General features: G+C 31.1%; 1 protein-coding gene and 1 long non-coding RNA gene across 2 annotated transcripts in view; one reads left to right on the top strand and one right to left on the bottom strand.

The window, feature by feature from the left end:
- The window catches only part of Sol1 (CUB domain-containing protein Sol1), a 1,033,997-nt gene that overhangs the window by 794,482 nt on the left and 216,341 nt on the right, over positions 1 to 23,174 (bottom strand). The window lies entirely within an intron of this gene.
- On the top strand, positions 1,247 to 2,963 carry LOC143193728 (uncharacterized). The gene is made up of 3 exons (XR_013005083.1): positions 1,247 to 1,489; positions 1,541 to 1,806; positions 1,866 to 2,963. It is a non-coding gene; the product is annotated as an uncharacterized LOC143193728 (long non-coding RNA).

Below are 23,174 nucleotides of genomic sequence, written 5' to 3'. Positions count from 1 at the left end.
AGGTGGGGTTGCCGTGCTCTTTCTACATATCGACGAATAGATTCAATGGGGAAACAATGAAGGTATTTTTAGTGCCGTGCAAGATAAATTATTGAATATTTTTAAAGATAAATGGATCAATATTTTTATATAGATAAATTATCTTTGTTACCTTACATGATGTTTTATTTTCTCTTTTTCATTTTCTTTTTTTCACAATGTTTTGAAATGAAAGATGTTTATAAAACGTGCAGATTACGTCATATATATTTAAAAATGTACTAAAAAAATTAAGTAATTAAGTAGTCTCAATTAATTGGATAATTTATTCTATTTATATTATATGCACGTATAATTTACAAGAACTGGCAACGTTGCTATTTTAAATCCTTGTACTTATGCCACGATTCTGCGGAATTCTGTTGAAATTGTGCTATATTTTTTGTTGCTCATATTATTTGGTCTATACCCTATATTTCTGTATAAAATATATATTAATACATGATTATATTGTACAGATAAATAATATCACCAGTGTAATAATATGAATTCCCAATAAACTCAAAGAACCTATTGAAACCTTAGTCAATGTGAAAAAGTACGGCGATCTACATAACAAAACGTCCAACTTCATCAAATAATAGGGTAAAGCGGATTTTCCAGATTGCTTGTTTTTTCTTCGTAGTTCTTATCGTGAATTTGCAATTTTGCGAGTGGAAAAGTTCAGTTCTCATTCTCAGAGTGGAAATCGTTGATGGACTGAAACTTTGCCGACCTTCCTTTCCTCGCGTAATAAAACTTGCCTGAAGGGATGTTCCTGTGGATTTTATTTTTCTCTTCGATTAGCACCCATACTCTAAATTTCATACATTAAGAGATCTGATTTAATTGTTTCAGAATATACATTAGCCCTCTACATCTCTATACGGTTATATATGATTTGTTACTACTAAATTAAATAAAATTATAAGCAGAACATTATTAAGAATGAGCGTTTACAAATTGTCAGATTCTATTAGAATTACCTAATTTTGTTCGAGATTTATATAAAACAAAACAGTGGTTAAAATTGGTTAAATTTTTTACCGACTTCGAAAAAGGAGTAGACAGACAGACAATATTATCCTTGTCAATTTATTCTATTTAAAAAGAGATAGAATGCGGTTGGAAAAGTTCGAACATGCAACGGAATGAGCTTACAAAAGTTGTCCATTTGTCAAACGTCTGAAAATTCTTTAAAATACTATAATTACCGGTTATAAACTGGCAAACGTTGTTTTAACGCTTTGTTTTAATAAATTTGAAATCGCCGCGGTTTTTATTGAAAAATTTTTTGCGCCCTGCAGTTGCACTTTATTTTATTAGGAACACGGTCGCTAAAATATCTCAAAAAATAAAAAACAATATAACCTTAAATTCGCCAAAAAGAAACCGTGTTTATGCGAAACAGGTGACGAATCAAGATTAATCTTGGTGATTCAGAGATCAAATATATGAAATGTATAAAATAGTAAGTAGTTTATTCAATCGAAACATAATTTCATTCAATTATTTATTTCAGAGAAAATTGTTAGACTGGAAAGTATCCACAAAGATCCAAAAGATGTACAGCTGTTTGAGAGATAACCCATAAAGGGGTTTAATGGAACTTCCAGAGATTACTTTTACAAGAATACAATTTTTGAAAACATATAACAAAATTAAGGAAGTATTATATCAAATTATATATTTAAAAGAGCCATGAATATTTCAGAATGGTACTTTGGGTTGCTCATGGCAAGATGATAATAAATATAGTATCAAGACAACAAAGGTTCGTGGAGAAAGGTAAACGTTGGAACAACTATCGATTAGGTTTTTTTAGTCATAACATTTATTCATTGCAGATATATAGTACTTCATGCTGGAAACAGTGACATATATAATAGTAAACTGTGTTCATCAACAAATGCTGCAATTAAGGAATGGCTTAAAGTATATAAAATAAGTTTCAAGGAAATTATGTTAAAGAATGAACTATTTCAAATTATTACTCGTTATATATATATGAAATATTTATTTACATTTTTGTAATTTACCTTTTTAGAATTAAGCCTGAGAAATGATACATAGTAGATCAGATTACTGAATGTTATGGCCACAGAGTATTGCAAGGAACTATTACAATAGATATTCAGGTCGAGGAGGATATGTAAACCAGAACTGTCAGGATTTATGGAAAGAGGCATTGTCGAAAATAACACCTTCGGTTTGTATGAGCTCGATCAGACACATTGAAGAAGAAATTGACAAATGGTACAATCTTGAGCAAATTTTTAATAGATTGGAAATAAACAGCTTGGTTATTAACTTGACTAGTATTTCTGAAAGTAACTGTGATTCAATAAAACTTGTGAATATTGGTTTATGATTCAATGCTGCGGATTACCAAGACAGGGTGATCGAAGAGGAAACCACTAAAGCTCAGTATACAATTAATATACTTTAATTGTAAGGAATTGTATTATAGAGTGTGAAAGCTTTATGAGCATGTGTGTTATTCTTCTGAATATACATGAACGTTTGTTTAACATGTATGAGTAGAGAAATAACACTAACTGTTTTGCAGATATGGCAAATGCATTAAGGTGGATGCAGTGATTAAATGTAGTTTTATCAAGAAATATATATACAGATAGTAACAGGACAAACTAAAGACAAATATGGTAATATCATAATGACTTTATAAGAATACATTGCGTCGAAAGAAACAAGAACTAAGTGTAATACATAAATATGCTCTCTAGTGAAAGTAAAATACATTAGTCAGATATACAATTGTTAATTAAGTGGGTTAAACCTTTGGAGGATACCACTACATACAAAATCGCGTCTAGAACCCTACCGATATTAGTGTGGAAAAAAGCTCAATGTATATATAATAAAACCACTCTAACCTATAAATTATTGTGGCTGTAAAATTAATTGTAGTTTTAAGTTCTTATATAATAAATACATTTGATGTACTATAATGTTAAAATAAATTATATTTAATAAGATATTTGTTCAATTATTTTATTTATATTAAAATTTTGTTATATGTCAGAGCCCAAATGTACTAAAACTCAGAGTATCTGCGGCAACACTGCAATGTTTTCCGTGTCACTGCTATTTTGAATTGACTATTTTTTTAATGTATGTTTGCCGACTTCTCTGTCAATTGTGCCAAAAATTTGAGTGCACTTCCGAAGTGGTCCCATTGATACTAAATCAGGATCTGTTTTTTTTTTGATGGGGCGATATGTAGTGTAGAGGGGGAAATAGAGGGAAATAAAAGCAAAACACATTAGAACCAAAACAACTATACTGGTTAGTCGAAAGATACTCTCAACTCGATCTAAAATCAAAGAGATTCATTTATTAGACAATCATAAAGCCAGTTTGGACCTATGGAATGCAAATATGGGGTTACGCTAATACTTCAAATCAACTGGTCATCCAACGCTGCTAAAACAAAATTCTTCGATTAATTACCAATGCAAATCGATACGTAATCAACTTAGAACTGCACAATAACCTGGAAATCAAATGGATTTACGAAGTTATTCAAGGTTTCGCCTGAAAACACGAAAGAAGATTACTAAATCATAGCGTGGAAGCTATGCAACTACTGGACAACGCGCAGGAATTCAGAAAATCGAAGCGAACGAAACCATACGAACTTATATAAAGTGTATACCTTTAGTGTAAACTATAACTTAAATTATTATAATTTTATAATTGAGAAATATGTATTGATGTATTTATATCGCACTCGTCTTGCTTCTGAATTAAAGTACAAATGAAATATTGTAATAAATTAATTTATATTTCAGGTTGTACTAAGCATATTTAATAAAGGTATTATCAAAAAATTAAGAGTGAAACAAGATAAGATTAATAAATTGTGGTCGAATTTCGACTATAGGGCGATCAATACTTCAATAGTTATTTATCAGTAAGTACAGCTTATTGCCTCAACAAAGTTTCGTCATATAATATTTAACAAAGTAATGATTTTGTGTATTATATTTTCAATCTTCGATGGGTAGCGTGTTAAGCGAAATAGACAGGCCCATAGAATTCTCCTCGGCTTTAGTAAAAGTCATTTATTTTTCGACAGTGCCAAAATCTAATTTACAAACGCTCGCCCCGTAACGACAAGAAAAATAGCGGTATTATCACGATGATGGCGTGTGTTTTCTCCTTATAAAATATTCCATTACTCATTCGAGATCATAATTTGCTCACACTCGACGAGGGGGGCGTTTTCGTTCTTAAGCGACATGTAAATTTGTTACCGCGGCACACTCTTGCAAATTTATTGTCCTTTGAGGCCAGAACGTTATCGCTCCTTCATGATACCCTCTCATTCTTCTGCGTTGCCGCCGGTGACATAAGTAATTTCGGTCTGCCGGTTAGATTCCGATGGGAAGTCTCGACGTAATAGCTGAAGAACGAACGGTTGTATGAAACTTTTTTTCTACGTCGAAGAGTGCCGCTGAATTATTCGAGGAATATCAAGCCTCGATTTTATATGGCTACGGAGGAAGAACTCGATTGGTTATGACGGAATTTTTCAATAGGAAACTTAAAATGTGGTATTATAAACGTGTACTAATTTTTTTCTGTAAGATGTATGTCAGAAAGTAAAGGCGAGTTTCTTTTCTTCATTTGTCTTTTTTCTATAAATTTTTCTTAAAAATCAAACAAAAACATGTAACATTCAAGAAATTATTAATCCTATGAAATATTTATTGTATTTCAAGTATTACCGTTGAATCGTAGCCACTTTGTGTAGTCTGGGAACTGATAATAAACACATACACAATTAATTAGTGCACAAAACAGACATAAGTCTCTAACACATATCTGTTTTTGCAAGATCATCTCTAGTACTTTTATTGGTGCAATCTAAGATATCACCAAATATAGTCTATTTCTAGAGAATTAATCAGACGATAGTTGGTAAACTTTGGTAGTTTCCACCTAATTTTCCAATGATGACATTTACAAGCAATCGAGTGGTATAATCAAACAAACTGAATGGTCATTTTGGATTTGAACCTGGTACTGGTAAGAGCTCTGTTTTTTAGGGTTAAGAATTTTGTTTGTTTATAGTATATCTGTTCTTGTAGAGTTCATATTTTAATTATAAATAGTAGGCAGTAACAAATAAAACATTTTTGATTAAATCATGTATAAATCTATTTGTGAATATTATTAAAAAGCTTTCATTATAGTCTATACAGACATATGAGGACAGGTGAATTATATTTCATACATTACACAATAGATTTTCGTATCTATCTTTTCAATTTTAATTTTAATTTCGGAAATTGGACTCAGATCTATACTAAATTCATTATATTTTAGGCATAGTGACCCTGCGAATGAAAAAGTGCGGATACGTCAAAATCACAGCTCATTGGTCATACAGTTATTCGTTCAAATTGAACAAAAAACATTAAAGTTAGAGTCACTCGAAGATTTTAGGTTTGGGGGTCCCATTTTGGTAAAAATATCACTTCTAAATTTGAGCGTTATCAATCAGAAATTCATAAGAGTGTAACAAATGATAAATGGTGAGACTTATTCAAATCAGATAAAAATATGATTGCACCCTAACTAGCTGCTAAAATTTCACTGGATGTCATGTTGGATGAATCCCGATATAAGTAAAGGCAACTTGAAAAAAATAGAATTATTGACTCATAAAGATTTATATATTCAACAAGCAAAGAAATTAAATTCTACAAATACACAACATAAAAGTGAGACTCTAGGTGTTGAAGCATGGATAAATGAGGTCAAACATATCTGATGGGTGATGTTACGGTAGCCATAATCTTAGCTTCTAAATATCTGCCCTACACTAAAGGAAGATTTTATGTTAATCATAATAAATGAAGGACAATATGATATGCTAAAAGTATATAGCCATGAATGTATACGTGTATATTTCATACACATATTTAATGCATATCAATTCAAATCACATTCCTTGCTTTTATTGGATGAATTGATAGATGTGTATTGATGCTGTTTTTATGTATCGGACAAATTCGATGAGGACACAATGAAGGCTTTAGTGCAGTGGAAGATAAATTATTGAGTAATTTTAGAGATAAATGGATGAGTATATATTGTTAAATAAAATATATCTGTTACCTTACTTATTGTATTTTATCTTTTTCCTTTTAAAATTACATATGTTTATAAAAGGTTAAATACCTTAGATATAATATGTGAACTTAAAATAATACACAGTAAACTTAGTTAACTTTGAACTTGAGTTTCAAGTGAAATTTTAGGTTAATTTATGGATTCGAAAATATATAACATATTCTTCAAGTATACGAATAATTTACGAGAACCATAACTTTGGTTTGTTATCGTAACATTTATATATTGCAAAATAATTGCATATTGTTTTATTTTCTCTTATTTCCTTTCAAATCTATTTTAAAACGATTGCTAGCTCTAGTAGCCGGGTATCTCATTTGCCTCTTAATCTTATTACACCACCGGTATAGTAATTACTAAAATTTTAGATCAAATAAAAGTATAAGATTTTAAAATGTAAACCTTTTGGCGGGCTTAAAATCTATTTGAAGTATATATCTTATATTTCATAGTTATTAACTCGCTTTTGTGTTATCAACAGTACTAAAAAGAGACGAATATATTGAACAGGATTTATCAAGGCAGATTACCCAAATTTTCCCAAAATAAATTCGTCGATGGTAGTTGTGTGTATGTAGTGACTGAAAGTGCTGTCTGAAAGAATAAGAGACTAAGAGTCTGAGAAGTACCTGATGATAGCATGATCACTTTTTGGGAACTGTGAAAATATCAATATCGAAATTAACTTTCCCATAACTGTTAAGACTTGTAACAGGTTAATTGAAAAGTCCCCGGCCTGATCCATAGATGGGGCTACTAGAATTAAATCCATAAGTTTTTTTAGCCCTAACTCTCAAAAGATGCGTATATAAATTTGACATCTGCCGGATCATTAGTTTGTGAATTTATAGCATTTTCAGTGAAGCAACTTTTGTTATTGTGAAAAAAAAACTGGATAAAAAGGAATTTCGCGTGTTGATAAAATATTGCTTTTTGAAGGGAAAAATTGCAGTGGAAACAAAAACTTGGCTTGATGCCGAGTTTCCGGACACTGCCCCAAGAAAATCAACCATCAAGGATTGATATGCTAAGTCTAGACGTGGTGAAATGATCACCGAAAACCGTGAACGCAGTGGACGCTCAAAAGAGGTTGTTACCGACGAAAACATTAAAAAATCTACAAAATGATTTTGAATGACCGTAAATTGACACTCTAAAGATATCAACTGAACGTGTATCATATTATTCACGAATATTTGGGTATGAGAAAGCCCTATGCAAAGTGCGTGCCGCGCGAGCTCACTTTTGACCAAAAACAACGACTAGTTGATGAATCTTCAACTACCTTGAAAAAGCAAGGACAATCAACAGCGACTATTACATAGCGTTATTGGACCGTTTGAAAGACGATAACGCCGAACAACGACCGCATTTGAAGAAAAAGAATGTGCTGCTTCACCAAGACAATGCACCGTGTCACAAGTCAGTGAAAACGATGGCAAAAATCCATGAATTGGGCTTCGAATTTGCTTCCTCATCCACCGTTTTCTCCAGATCTAGCCCCCAGCGACTATTTCCTGTTCTCGGATCTCAAAAGAAAGCTCACCAGGAAGAAATTTTTGTCGAATGCGGTGATCGCCGAAACTATGGTCTAATTTTGCCAATAAAAATGTGTTTTACTAGGGAGCACTACGGGTACTTTTCAATTGACCTGTTAAACAACATTATAATAATGGCAAACCTGCTGAAACACTTTATGAAAATACTAAAGTTCAGATGCAAATTTACTTGGCAGGATAAAATGACCCTTAGCTTGTTAATTTCTTTCAATAATTCGCTCGTTATTATTTATCGGACTATTTAAGGTACAAGAAACCTGATATTTCATAGTACTTATTCGCATTTTTTAAAAGCTTCCATTTAATTTTTAACCTCTTTTCATATCATTGACATATCTGACCGTTCAAGAGTATTAAAATATCATTTAATTTCGTCTGGATGGCATTTAAATCATAGGAATATATGCTGACATGCACATTTGCAAAACTAAACCTATTAGGTTACTGATATTGTCACTACATTTGGCATCACATGTTTCTTATTTTTTTGCCTTAGAAAGGAAATAACAACTTCTTTGAAGTTTCAACCTGATGTTACATCAGCGAACCGCATACCAGTGATACGCCTAATAATGCGTAACTATAAAACAAAATTACTAAAATAATGTATAATTATTAAAATATTTAAGACTATATTGACAGTTACCGACCGATTTGGAACATTTTGGCGCTCCTTTAAAATTACATTATTTGGTATTTCAAGTTGTTTCTTCAATAATTGTTTCTTTAATATGTAGAATTGCTTTGAAATAGTTTTTCGAAATTAGCTATCAGGCCTATTTATTAGGTTCTGTAATATTTTCAGGTAAAGACCGACATATTATATCGGAAGTAAACATTATTGGGTACAATATTAAAACAAATCTATGACACACTTTCTAAGATATTTCTATTTCATTGAATATTACGTTTAAGGTTCTTTGTTGGCCTATCACGATTTTTTATTTTGGCTCTCGTATCTCCTGTTTTGTCTATCGCCTCGACCGAGAAAATCTCCTTACCTCGATCTCGAAAAATGGAGAAACCGAGCGATCCAATTTTGTATCATTTTCTAGACGAGCTATACTTTACTAGAATAATATCTCAAAATATAGATTTTTCTTGTATAAGTAAAATTTAAGAGAATATAGTTTATTGATGGTATAGATATAAATGTTCCCTTATTATTAATCTCTATAAATAAGAAAGAATCGCTGAAATGTAATGTAAAGAACCTCTGCATCAAATCAGATATTTTTTTTAGTCGTGTTCGTTATTGTCAGGACATGTTTTGTATAAGAGAAATTTAAAAAGAGCGTACCGAAGATTTTTTACATTTAAATCTCACTATATGAATAGAGTAACAGGGAAGATAACATAATGACTAACATGTGCAACCAAATGAATACGTTTAGTCAAAAGCAAAAAGAAAAATGTGATTTGCAGTGAAGTTAGGAATAAAACATTAAAACAAGGTAATCCAAAATATTTTCAAGGTCACATTCAAGAACCTCATCTTGAAGGAGAAGTCACCATGAAATACATAGAGAAGCTCTTAGAAAATATTGCCAAATTCATTCTAAACTACATTGAAAAGTTATTGGCAATTCAAATGATAAAATTGTGGGTACAAGTGATGACCAAACATTTAGAAATATGCTGTAAGGGCGGTCAAGAGACTTTGAATGATCTCTTTGTCCATTAGGATCTGCTCTTAAAACATTTCCTAAATGCGATTCGTAAGTATAATGCTTGTTTTAAAATAACGTCTCCCTGAAAAAAATAATTAAATACTATAAATTCCAAGTTTCGAATCCCGGAATAATAATCTCTTCATGTTACGCCCAATCAAAACATAATACATACAACCAGTACACACAACTTTTATAATTATCTTCATTATTAATTTAAAATTAAGGATTTTGTTCATATTTTTTACCTAAATTACAGAATCAATTTTTATAATGTGCTCTAAATTATAAATTTTCACCAGTGAATTGTATTCGGATCCAGAAACAAACACACAGAATTTTCAGAACAATCAGGGCCGTATCAGTGGTATGGTATAACATAAGAGAGTAGGGTAAGGTGAAAATTTCTCGGCCTAATAAGAAGATATTCCAATTACTATAAACGTATGTTGTTAACAAACTCTTTGTAGTTTTTCTGATTATATATCAAAACTCAAAATACCATTAGCTGCATCATGTATTATTAACAAATATCGTTAGCCATAACTATTTCACATCTTCTTAGGAGTAGAATTCCACGTCTGACAAAACGTGAGGTATTTTTATAAGAGTATGAAAACGGCACATGAGAATAAAAATTCAAACATTCAAAACCGCACAAACTTTTAATCATGTGCACCACCTCTTTTCAGTTTCGTTTCACGTTATAATATTTATTTCAGTTATTATACGAGGCTTATACATTAATTTTAATAATTTGAATATATCATGCGTTAAAAATGTATGAATTTGTATGAACATGCTGAACATGTTGCAAAACCGATGAAGACATATTTGGATACATTGAAATGGGAAGTTCTTCCCCACTGAAGGTGGGAAAAAGTAGCGGTTATCGATGGGCAAAACTTAAATAACACAATAAAGTTTTAAATTAAAAAAAATCTTTAAAATTTATAGGTCTTATATTTACCAATACAAAACTCACTATATATAAAGTACCATCTAAATTTTTGCATATTGGTGCTGCTACAGCATAGTCGCTATACGCCTTGATAAAACTCCAACTCTAACTCTTTTTTATATGACCTGAAAATACCATACAACTTGCTTACCACCTGATTAAAATGTTCGAGCCAAAAAAAAAAACAATAACAATTTTTTTAATTTCAGTTTTTGTCATCATTATAATGTGCATATTACTGTGTAATATATTGTAGAAAATTATTTAACTTCTAATACTAATACAAACTATCGATAAATTGATGACAACAAACATTCACAGATATTTAATATCACTTGAAAATTATATTAAGGTTGCCTGATGCCTTGTCACGATTTTTGCGTCAGATATGTTATCTGGTATTTTATCTTTCGCCTCGACCGGCAAACTTCCGTTTCCCCCGGTCTGAGAAAAAGACATTGATTGAGTAAAACCCGACGATATTTGTAATTCAAATTTCAATTCTTCTCCGTTTTCCTGACGCGATAGACTTTTTAATATTGTGCCCTGAGCCGTAAAATTCCCCAAAATATTTTGTTGTTTTATAAAGTCAAAATTCAACATTTTTACGCGATAGGTAAATTTTATTTCGTTATAAAAATATATTCTGTGGGACAATTTTTTTTTGGAAAATTAGTTAATTGGACAATTCTAAATTAAATTTAGCAGAAATATTTATTACATTAGATATGTTATACATGTTACGTATCGAGAAATTACTATATAACTTATATAAGAGGTGTTTGCATCTATTGTAATCAGTAATATTCATTAACGAAAATGCAAAGTATAGATCTAAGTTACTATTAAAAAACCTCACCTCTATCTAAAACAAGAGACTTCTCTTTACTATTATTTAATTATTCAGTGCATATAGATGCTAATAAATACGCGTTCAAGATATTTTTTTACGTTCCTAACTTTTTTGTTTCACTTAAGAGATCTGCAATCGAAGCCTTTTAAACGCCTTTAGGAACTTATGATGGCGCCATTGCATCCTACCTTACCTGTCAGTTTTGGTCTCAACGATAATGACAATGAACGGCCTGGAGGACCACAATATATTCGAAGACACTTTAAAACTTATTCGATAAAAATCCTTCTCAAGCACTTAAAAGCCACAGGTAGATTAAGGTACTCATCAGACGTAGAGTCATGTGATTACTACTTTTTCAGATCTATGCAGCATAGCCTGGTTGACATATGGTTTCGAAATATTGTTCGAGAATGTTGTGATTGATGCATACTGTACTAATTTATCTAAGTATATATAAGAATTTAAGAAGATAGAAAATTGATCAAAATAATACATTAATTAAGTTAGTGGACATTGAATTAATTCATAACACAGGTATATAATGAAATCTTCAAGAAAAAGTAAATGCCGAGATGTTAAGACATCAAATTTAATTCTGCTTTTCCTTTCCTCGAATTATATATAGGCTTGGTTTTGATGATTTTTTAATACTATTTTGAATAATTTAGAATCTTCGACAGATTTCGACTGAAAATCATTACTGGACTAAATTAATTCTCAAATATATACATAGAGTAATAGAGATGTAACTCAATAGGGGACTCTGGCGCAAAGTTCTGCTTTGCCCAACATCCAGAGGGCGCCATAATTGACCATTCGAGTTATTTAATTAGTAAACTTAAGTCTTCATTATAGGCACCTGTAAGAGAAATATTTTACTGTGAAGACATTTGAATGTTTCTTTAATAATGTTTGACAGGCTTGATGTCATGTTTAATTGACCAATGAAATTTAAATAAAAAGTTTTTTCTGAAATAAACTTATTAAATAAAATATAAATAAAAATATAATATATAAAAATTAATAAATATAAATATAATATAAAAATAAATATTGTATACATATATATATAAAAGCATAACCAAAAAACTTTGGTGCATTGCAAATCAAGATTATCTCTTCCGTCTTTTTTCCTTATTTCATCAGAGTTCTGGCTTTTTGTTTTCTTATATTGAAAGCAAACCTTTGAGTCTTCCCCTGTTACTCAAAAGTTTATAGCGCACCTTGTTATATATTTTAATATTTTATCTGAAACATCATTATGTAATGTACAATTGAAGGGTTTCAAATTTACTTTTTTTCTTTAACATTTGACAAAAATTTTGTTATTATCGACGTGCCCTAGAATAAAAGAGATAGCCTACGAACAGTATTTTCATTTCATCCCCGTTTTGTATACAATTACCTAAAGGCCAATAAGATGAAACAAATTAACTTATGTTGAGCGCTTCAAATTCTTTCTAAAACATACTAGCTAAGGATGTATATTCCAGACTGACTGTTTGGTGAATGAGTGAGATGAATCTGGCCTGTTTTCTAATGGATAAAAAAGAGTTCAATTATGGGGATGTTCTGCAAAGAGTAACATAAATTAAAAAAAAAATTTTCAGACTAAAGTCCTGAGAGGTATTGTGGGCGCACCCAAATAGTATAGGATGATTACCTACATCGAGACCTTCAGATACCCACAGTCAGTCAAGATATCAAGATAATTGCAAGGGGGCGTGAGGAAAGACTCCATTCGCATGGGAATATTGAAGTATTGCAGCTTTTGGATACCACCAGAACAGGACACAGACTTAAAAGAATCAAACCATTTGATATTTTGTCCTGTTGTGTAGTGAAGTGCATATAATAAAAAATATAGAAGTGACATGTATAAACATTATTTCACCAGAGACTGAGATAGGGCTGATGGGTCCTCCTAGTTATATACCTAGATTTAAGTTATCATAAATACAAATTGTAGGTTAGACGGAAACGACTAGTAGCAATGTAATAATTAAATAATAATAAAAAATATCCTGCAAACATGTGGAAATTAATCTTAAGTAAATCAATAACCATTAAAATAAACGTAAAACTAAAAAAATGCGTTTTTGCACCCCAATAAACTCAAACAGCCAGCGAGTATTATCCCCACCGTAACGTAACGTAACAAAACGACCACGTTCATCAAATAAAAGGTTAAAGTCGTTTTCGTTTTAAATTTATTTTTTCCCGATTTTACGACTTATCGCGATTTTCCAATTCTGTCTCCGGAACGCCCGGAAAATTTTGTCTGGCATCTCGCGCCGATGGAAAACCTTGATTGAGCAAAACCCGGTAACATTTGTAATTCAAATTTCGATCCTTTCCCTTTCCTTCGGCTCGGTGCGGTTTTTAATACCGCTTTTGTTACTCCGATAAATTAAGAGAGATGTCTTTTTGGTTTTTGCTCGCGGCAGTTCCTATTGTACCATGCGGGATAATAATTAAAATGATATATGAAAAAAACTCTGATAAACCATATAAGTCATAGTCATACTTGAAATTAATATTAAAGTGCTTTCAAAATGAAGTTCAAGTAGGATTTTCTTTTCAAGCTTACCATAATGGTAAGAGCTACTGTTATATTTGCAGCCTTAGCACAATCTTTTTCCTGATACCATTTGTGTTTTATGTAGAAAGTTAGTTGTTTGTTTTAATGTTAAGTTTAGATTTGAATTCAAACTACCTGCTAATTTAAATTTTTTCTGCCATAACATAAGTTAACTTAAAGTGTATAATTTCCACTCTAGAAATTAAAGTACCTGACCTGAATTATATTAGGAGACAAATCTATGAGAATATTTTTTTTTGCCTGGAACCGGGAAGGGGAATTCTGTTACGGATACCTGGTCGGCAAGACCCGTAGGAATAAGCGAGTTGGACTGATTATGTGGAGACTGCCTCTGGGCTACCCACTAAACCCCACCCTATCAGCTGATCCAATGACCCTAACTGCTACTACTTACCGTTAGTAAGGAGGGTGCTCGTAACTGGTAACAGCGTTAACAGGCACAAGGACCAGACAAGGACGTGGCGTCGTTTCACACCACGTAGCTTGCGGAACATGAGTTGATTGCTCGCCGGAGAAGGTCGAGACAATTTGGAGTTAGAGTACGACGGGGAAGTGTCGGCTGTGACAGAATAAGGCCACGAAGAGCCGAATGAGTTATTGACCTAAAATATCGGCCAGCTCGGTAATACATCTATTGTCCGAGAGACGAAGAGTGGAGAAATATCTCGAGTAAACGTCGGATATAAAATCGTGAACTTGGGGGACGTCTGTTTCTCTATGAATTTGATTGTTTCTGACGAACCAGGGGGCATTGATTATTCTCCTGAGAATTTTGTTTCGAAAGACTTGAAGACGTTCCACCGGGCTAGGTGAGACGTATTTTAGATAGACACTGGAGCCGTATAGAACGATTGATCGAACCAGCATCTTATACAGGAGAGATTTTATAGATAGAGGAAGCCTGCTCGACCGGTTGATAAGCGGAAACAGCAAATTAACAATACCTTGACCTTTATGGATGGACCTTTGAATCTAGGAATTCCACCTAAATTTGCGATCGAACACAAGAACGAGGTAGGTGGCTTCTCCTGACTATGGGATTTCGGCGTTTTCGATTTTAAGACGCGAAATGCTCGATGCAAAACGCTTCTTGTGGAAGAACATGGCCCGGGTTTTCTGTGGGTTGATCTGCAACCTCCAGAAATGTAACCACTGGACCGTCTTATCGAGTTATTTTTGGAGTCTGCTTCGGATGTGCGGTGCTACTCTTGAAGATGCAAAATAAGCAGTATCATCTGCGTAAAAAGCTGTCTCAACTTTTGGTCTCCTAGGGATATCTGAAAATATTAAATAGAGCTGGTGTCAGGGGGAAGCCTTGTGGAACTCCTGCGTCGATGGTTTTGCGGCTAGAGAGAATATCTTTAATCTTCACCCAGAACGATCGTCCTGACAGAAATGATTTGATAAGAGCTGTTCAGGTTTAAGGTCACCATGTAGACCTAATCGGATGCATTTCGCCACTAAGCCTTCGTGCCAAACCTTGTCAAAGGCTTTGGATAAGTCCAAGAAGACCGCTTCAAGTCTTTTACGTCGTTTAAATATGTAAGAATATATAAGAATATGTTCATGTTGACTAATGCTGGCGTGGCTACGGACTGCATTGTGATCTGCTAAGAATGGTGGTAATAGACGCCGGGATGATTTTTATCTGTTTTTAATACTTTCTGTCGCTCCTTCTTTTCATAAAATAAAATATTTTTTCAAGTAAAATATATTTTTTAAAAACCATTTAATAAAATTTATCTGGCGCATTTCGCAGGATTCCGGGGAATTCGTTGTTGAATTCATAGAATTAACTGGAATCAAAAAAATAGTTTAACAAAAATAATTGAACCGACTTCAAAAAATAATTAAGGAACTAACTAAAAATTAAAAAACAATCAAACTTAAATTTTTATCACAAAAAACATTTTAAAATAAAATATGTACATAACAATCGTAATAACTAAATAAAAATAAACAAAAAACTTATTTAACCTATCTAATTCACATATTTCATATTCTGCTATATACACACAATTTAACTTAATACCTGCGTAGAGCTATCTATTTACAATATTATTTTAACTACTACCAACTTATCACTTTGGAGCCGGTGCCGAGCAACAAATCAGATTTGTTTTGTTCGTAATATAATTTTAAGAACCCAGCCGAACCCAAACAGTTACATTAATTTAGATTTGATTTGTTGATAATTTAATTTTTTGCATATGTCACAAAATTATACTATTATTGTTGTATTGTTTGGGCTAAGAAGGAATAGTGTTAATGATAATGACCACTAATTAAATTTAAAAGACTAAATAAATTAAACAAAATTTGCCACAATTTTATAGCCTTTCATAGATATTTTTTGTAGACATTGATTGCGATAACATCATTATTTTCCATTAGTCCACATTTTGACAGTTACAGTACTCTACATTGTCATCAGACTAATATACATAATAAAAATTATTGTATTATAATGGTATTAATAAGTGGAGACCTGTAGATTAAGCTTGTAGTAAATATCACATTAACAAGAATATTTTTAACTATATAAACGACATGCAAGTGAATTCGGAGAAAATGCAATATATATGTATAAAATAATAACACTTCATCTGAGATTACCATGATATAAAAAAGAACTGTATTTGGTAATATGTTTTGTTTTATTTTTCTCATTATTCTATAACATGTTTTATCGCTATATTATATTTACTTTAAACTAAATATAGCTTTGTAATCCTTTTAGCAAAATATGTGACCAGTAAGTATTATTATTTAAAAATTTTATATTTATTATCATTTTGAAGGAATACTGTATTTTATGGTAAGCTATATATGACATTATGAGTTATAAATTATAAATTATAAACAATTTGAAATATGCCGGAAATAAACAGAAGAATCCATTTAGGCATAAAGTATGCTTCGACAAGCAAAATGGAAGAAGTTTGAATGCTTATAAAAATGAGATTATTTTGAAGCAAAATTAACCATGCTATTATTATTATTATTATTAAAAAATTAAATAGTATATTAATTAATTTTCAAAATTAGTTTCATAATCAACAACCTTATAAGTGGCACAAAATAACAAATAAAGTACTGATAGTGATGATTTTCCCTTATCAATAGATATTTTATCTTCTCATTTGAATTCAAAACAAAACCGTTAATAATATAGGTGTCAAAATGAAATATATTGAAGACCAATTGTGCTCAACATAGCTCTGTTTTTTATTCAGTAGCGTATCGATTTTCTGGCAGGCGAATTTTGTTTGACAAATATCCGGAGAACAAAAACTTCATTAAAAGGCTTTTCACGTATGAGCTACAAAAAAAGGAACCCAAACGTATATCGGCGTTTTACTGGATCACCGATTTCAGGGAACGCAGCAGATATTCCTGTTCGATAACAAGATACAAAAATTGCAAATCGAGTCGGTAAGACAGAGGAATCCCATCGTTGAAGTTTTAGTTATTGACCATTTATTTTTATTCGCCTTTAGTGCCATTGCAAGTAACAAATCGTAAAACATGTCTTTTTTAATTAAAACCTATGGAAATATAGAGTTACTGAAACTCCGATTTCGAGAACAAAATTCTTGTTAATTTATCCGGACAAAATAGCTACTGACTGAACTGGCTACAACAATAAAGTTTGCTATTCTATAAAAAAACGAGTAGTTGGAAATATAACTCAGACACTATTTAATATAGTTTCCATAAATGTCAATACGAATCGATTAATTTTATGGCGATCTGAGTCATTCAGTATGACCGTATGTATAGTCTCTTCAAAGTTTATTTGTCTATGCGTCATTGAAATTTGTGACGTCAAAACGTCGCAACGTTGCCGCATCAACTCTGAGTTTTAGTTCAGTTTGGTCTAATCAACAAAAGTCTAATCTAAATAAAATATTTCAACAAAAATGTTATCAAATATAATTTATTTAACATTTTTTAGTTATATAGATATTTAGATAATATTTTTAGATATACTATATCTAAAAACTACAGTTAATTATAGAGCCACAATAGTTTATAGGTTATAGTTAAAACTTCTTATTACTATTGCTTTCAAGAATTTTGCATACGTCTGACAACTGGATGACTTTGACAGCCTCATTCGTTTACGTGTTCGAACTAATCAGACAGCATTGTGTCTCCTGTTGACTAGAATAAAATGAGAAGGAAAATATTGTCTAATTCTAAAATGAATTTACAAATTGCAACATATATTAAACATCTTAATGACGCATATACAAATAAACTTTGAATAGACTATATATGTATATCAGCTAATTAATCGTTCTTATATTATATTAAATATTTAGCTATGTATGTATTATTATGCATTATATATTATTATGTACTATATATTATTTTATATTTTATAGTATTTTGCTATATATTATGTATATATTTATAGTAAAAATCTGAAATGTAATTGCTGGATTCTATAATAATAGGTTCATTTTGAATCATGTAAAATTATTTATATATTTCAGTGTCATTTTTTTAATTAATTTGTAAAAAGGAATTGAATAATGATCCCCACATATTTGATCATATCTTAGTATTTGAATTTATATTTTAAAAATTATATAAGTAAAAAAATATTATTATAAAATTTAAGAACTAAAGATGTTCAGTATCCTCCGATAAATACCAGAAGCATATTAACATTTAACTAATCTATTAATCTTCATCAACAATTTAACTATCACTTACCTAAATATATTTTCTTTATTTATCATTAGTAGGGATTATTTTAAAATTACTCTTCGTTAAAACGATATTGGGAACACATATCAAAAGGGTTAGAAAATTGATAACGACAAGCAAAAATGGACATCTAATAGTTACTTAAAGTATTTTAATAATTATCAATAAAATTTTGTTCATTTCAACCTATTACATTATAAATAATTCAAAAAATAATTGGTGAAAATGTTAATGTGTCTATTTACAGTCATATTAGAAACAAAACATTAAATTATATACAGCAGGCGCTCGATAATATAATCATACAAAAATGAAAACATTGTGTTAATGTAAACACAAAGTACGCACTACAGGATCGAATGAGGACAATAATAAAGAATAACAAGTACTTTGATTTGATAATGCCAAGCTATATGCCTAAGCTATAGTTGTAGTTCTACGCGTTTTAGCATTTGCACACCTATCTGTTCCAGCAAATATAATATTTTAATTAAGTTAACCTGAGATCGTATTTTCTTGTTAATTTTATTTGGAATTATTTGAATGCAAACGTATGGTGCAGCATTATTCCTAGATTTTTCGGCGAGAATTATTTTTGTTACTCACTTGTTTTCTTGTATGTTGAATGAAAAGTACATACTTTGTCTATTCGTAAAAATGTTGATTTATTGTATATAAATCAACGGTGAGTGCCTTTCCATTCGCTTTGAATCAATGTTTTAATATACAATTGCAATATAGTCCTCTTACTAATATTTAAATTTTTTGTTTGAGCCAAATTATATACTTTAAGTCTAATTCCATTAGACCTATGAACACTACGGCTTGATGAGATGCATGATGATGCCTTAAACCAGCCTGCTCTTTTACTGCCAGCTCTTCATTATTACGTTGAATTTAAATCGGTCCTGAAAACTTCAAAAAATCTCTTCAGAGGTCATATCTATCGAATTATTTAATTAATTCAGTGTAAATATCCTTTTATCTCTCATTTATATTCCTTATCCATGTTTAGTATTTCTATGCTCATTGTCGATTTACTACACTCTGTGACTTCAACATACATTTATTTTTATTCAGTTTATCTTCACTTTATCAGTCTGAAAATCTGTTTATTTAATTTTTTTTTACTCAAAGTTCTATGCTGGTTAACTGGAAGGGATAAAGTATCATGCTTCCCTCTTTTTACAGCGTTCCTGTTGTCGTTTTAAATTATTATTAGTCGTATACAAATATTTATATGTTCTAATAATGATTTTATTCCGATTCTGTGTACTAGCATGTCTTTTATTTTAATTTGGTTTCTTTCATACTAAATTCCCTTAAATTATACATGTTATATTGAATGTTTATAAGTTTATAAAATGTAATACCTAACAATTATGTATAATGAAATATTCTGCCAGTAGCAATTAAAGTTTTTTTTTTCAGATATTTTATGCAGCTTGCATTTATTTTCGCTTTAACTGTTTTTATATGGCATGTTTAATTAATTCAGCCAACCATTCTTATTCAATGTAATCTGAACGAAAATATATACAAAGAGCCACTACATGAAATGATTGAACATGAAATTTTGAACTATTTTAACATAAGGCATTCATTGCTTGCCAGGCAAGAAAAGAACAGTGGGTTTACTGCTACAATCCCAAAATTCGATAGCCATGGGTTAATGCAGGTGAACCATCCATATCGATATGTTTACAAGCAGCTAAATCCAAATAAAACTCTTACTGTATGTGTACCGACGTCATGTTACTACCGACGTCAAGTGAACAGGTTAACAAGAACGTAATGTTGCAAATGAAGACGAGTTGCAAGAATACACTATTGTAGCTTTAATATGATATAGCGCGATATATTTTTTTCATGAAATTCGAAATTTTTTGGGCGATATTTTTTTGACCGATATGTCGATAAATTTTAGCCGACATTTTTCAATATTTAAGAAAAGTTATTTCACTATTATTTTATAAACCTTTTAATATTTTTTAATAAACACTGCTATAATACCAAGATTTGAAAGTCAAATATTAATCCAAGGGAACCATTCATATTGATATGCTTACGAGCTGTTAAAACCAAATGAAACCGTTACTACAGACGAAAACTGAATAAATTAAAAAGAACGTAAAGTTGTAAGGCAAGAGGAGCTGGAAAGAATAGACTATTGTAGTTTTAATGGTATATGACACTATATATATATATATTTTTTTTTAATAAATATCTATATTTTTTACCGAAATATTTTTGGTCCCTATATATTGATATTTTTTAGCCGACATTTTTAGATATTTAAAAAAAGGTATTTATTAATTATTTAAAAAACCTTTTAATATGTTTTAATAAACACTGCTACAATCCCAATATTTGAAAGCAATAGGTTAATCTAAGAGAACTTCATATCGATATTTTTACAAGCTGCTAAAAGCGAATGAAGCTGTTATTTTTGAGGTCTACCGACGTCGAGTGAACAAATTAAAAAGAACGTAATATTGCAAAGAAAGATCAGTTACAAAGTAGATACTATTGTAGCTTTAATGCCATATAACGCTATATATTTTTCCTATAAATATTGATATTTGTGGTCGATATATGGATAAATTTTAGCCGACACTCTTCGACATTTAAAAAAACATATTTTAAAACCTTTTAATTTCTTTTTAACAAACATTTCTTCATCCATCATAACTTTTTTTAATATAATAAACCACAAAAGGGCTATATTTACACCATCTCTCAATATTACCACTATTAGAGTAAGCTAACACAAAATAAATTATTATTATTACGGCTTCTTCAATATTAATAATGCCAAGACCAAAAGAAAATATCTAACGTAAACGCCTTATATTATTTATATAACGATAAGAAATAGCGCATAGAGTATTAAGAAGGCTATCGCGCCAGGAGAGAAAAGAGGCAGAAGCGGAATTTGAATTACAAATAGCGCGACCTTATACTCAATCAACGCTGCTGAACGGCGCTGAGATTTTTTCCGGGCAGAAACGGGAGACAAAATTGAAAAATCACGATAAGAAATGCGGGCGCATAAAAGAAATCTGAGCTGACGGCGACTCTAACCTTCCATTCGATGAGCGTCGCCGTTTTGTTATGCAAATCGTAATAATTTCAGGGAGATGTTTGTAATAACGAGGCTGTACGGTTGTTTCTTTGGGTAGCGAGAATTTTATGGAAATTTTATGTGATGCAGTATTTTTCTAAAGAGCGCTCATCAATCATAATCGGAAAATGCAACAAGGACACCTTACGGAAGATCGTTTAGTCTTGAATTAATCAGTTACATTTTAAAATATTTTATAAACATAGTTACAGATCTATGAATTAATTTAAATTAATAGTTATTAGATAAAGTTTTGTTTAATATTTTTTCAACAATTTGTTTTATTAATTAGATTTTACATTAGATATGCTTAGTATAATCATAATTTACAAATAAATTTTTTACTATTGTACAAGTAAGGCGAGTACGGAATTAATACATCAGTATGTCCGAAATTAAAATAAAACTAATCTACTTAAGCTAGAGTTAAGAATATACTTACACACTAAACAAGTGTGGTTTAACTCCGTTCAATATTTTTATTTCCTACGTATTGTCGAGTAGCTGTATCGCTTCCACGTTGCTGTGGTTTCGCAATATAATTTCAAGCGAAATCTTGGATCACTTCGTGTATTCATTTGATTTCGTTGTCATCGTGCAGCTCTTCGTTGGTTACGTAGTGATAAGCATTGGTAATTAATCGTAGAACCTTGTTTGGGTTTGCCGGATTACTAGGTTTGATGTTTTAGTGCAAGTAGGTCCACCCAGTAGGTCCAAATTGGCTTTGTGATTTACTGATAAGTGAACTTATTTGATTTTAGGTTAAGATGATACTCAGTACAGTTGGTTGTTTACAATTTAACCTACCATTGAGTTATATTCCTAGGTACTTAGCTGATTCTGCTTGAGAAATCGGGCATGCGTCAAATCATATAATTGTGTTTTGTCAACGCATAATTAACACGGAGACATTTGGAGCTATTAAACTATATTTTCCAGTCTCTAGTCTATTTGTATCTTGTTGACTGCTACTTGCACTTTTTCTACAGCCTTACACAGAGATACTTATGTATCTCTTGCCATGGTAACTGTGTCGTCGGCAAATGTTCCTAGTATTGTTTCTTTTGATGTTGGGATACCAGCAATATAGAACAGATATGGCAGTGCCCGTCGAACTCCAGCCAAAATAGGATTAAGTGTTGAATAAGCGAAACATTAAATTTCCATTCAAAAAGATATCATTCTAGCAGTCGATCGTAATTCTTCGGTAGCAATTTGTTAGTTTTGTAGATTAATCCCAAATATCATTCTCGGTCAAAAGCTTGTGAGACGTCCAATAATATTTCAGGGCAGTATTTCCTTTCTTCGAATGACTTTTCTACAACAGTTGTTACTTTGTGCACTTGGTCGATTGTCGATGGTGATTTCGAAATCCATAATGGAAATCTGGTATTTCTATAAATGGTTTAATTTTCGACAATAAGAATATAAACTTTATACATAAAAATAAGGCGGCCGTATGTTTGTGCCCGATAAATTCGGAAAGCGGTCAATAGATTT

Source organism: Rhynchophorus ferrugineus, unplaced genomic scaffold (genome assembly GCF_030347505.1).
Source record: "Rhynchophorus ferrugineus isolate W39M unplaced genomic scaffold, kcgeb_rfMv2 rfM1, whole genome shotgun sequence".
NCBI lineage: Eukaryota > Metazoa > Arthropoda > Insecta > Coleoptera > Curculionidae > Rhynchophorus > Rhynchophorus ferrugineus.
Note: the sequence above shows the minus strand (reverse complement) of the source record. Positions and strands in the feature narration are given on the sequence as shown.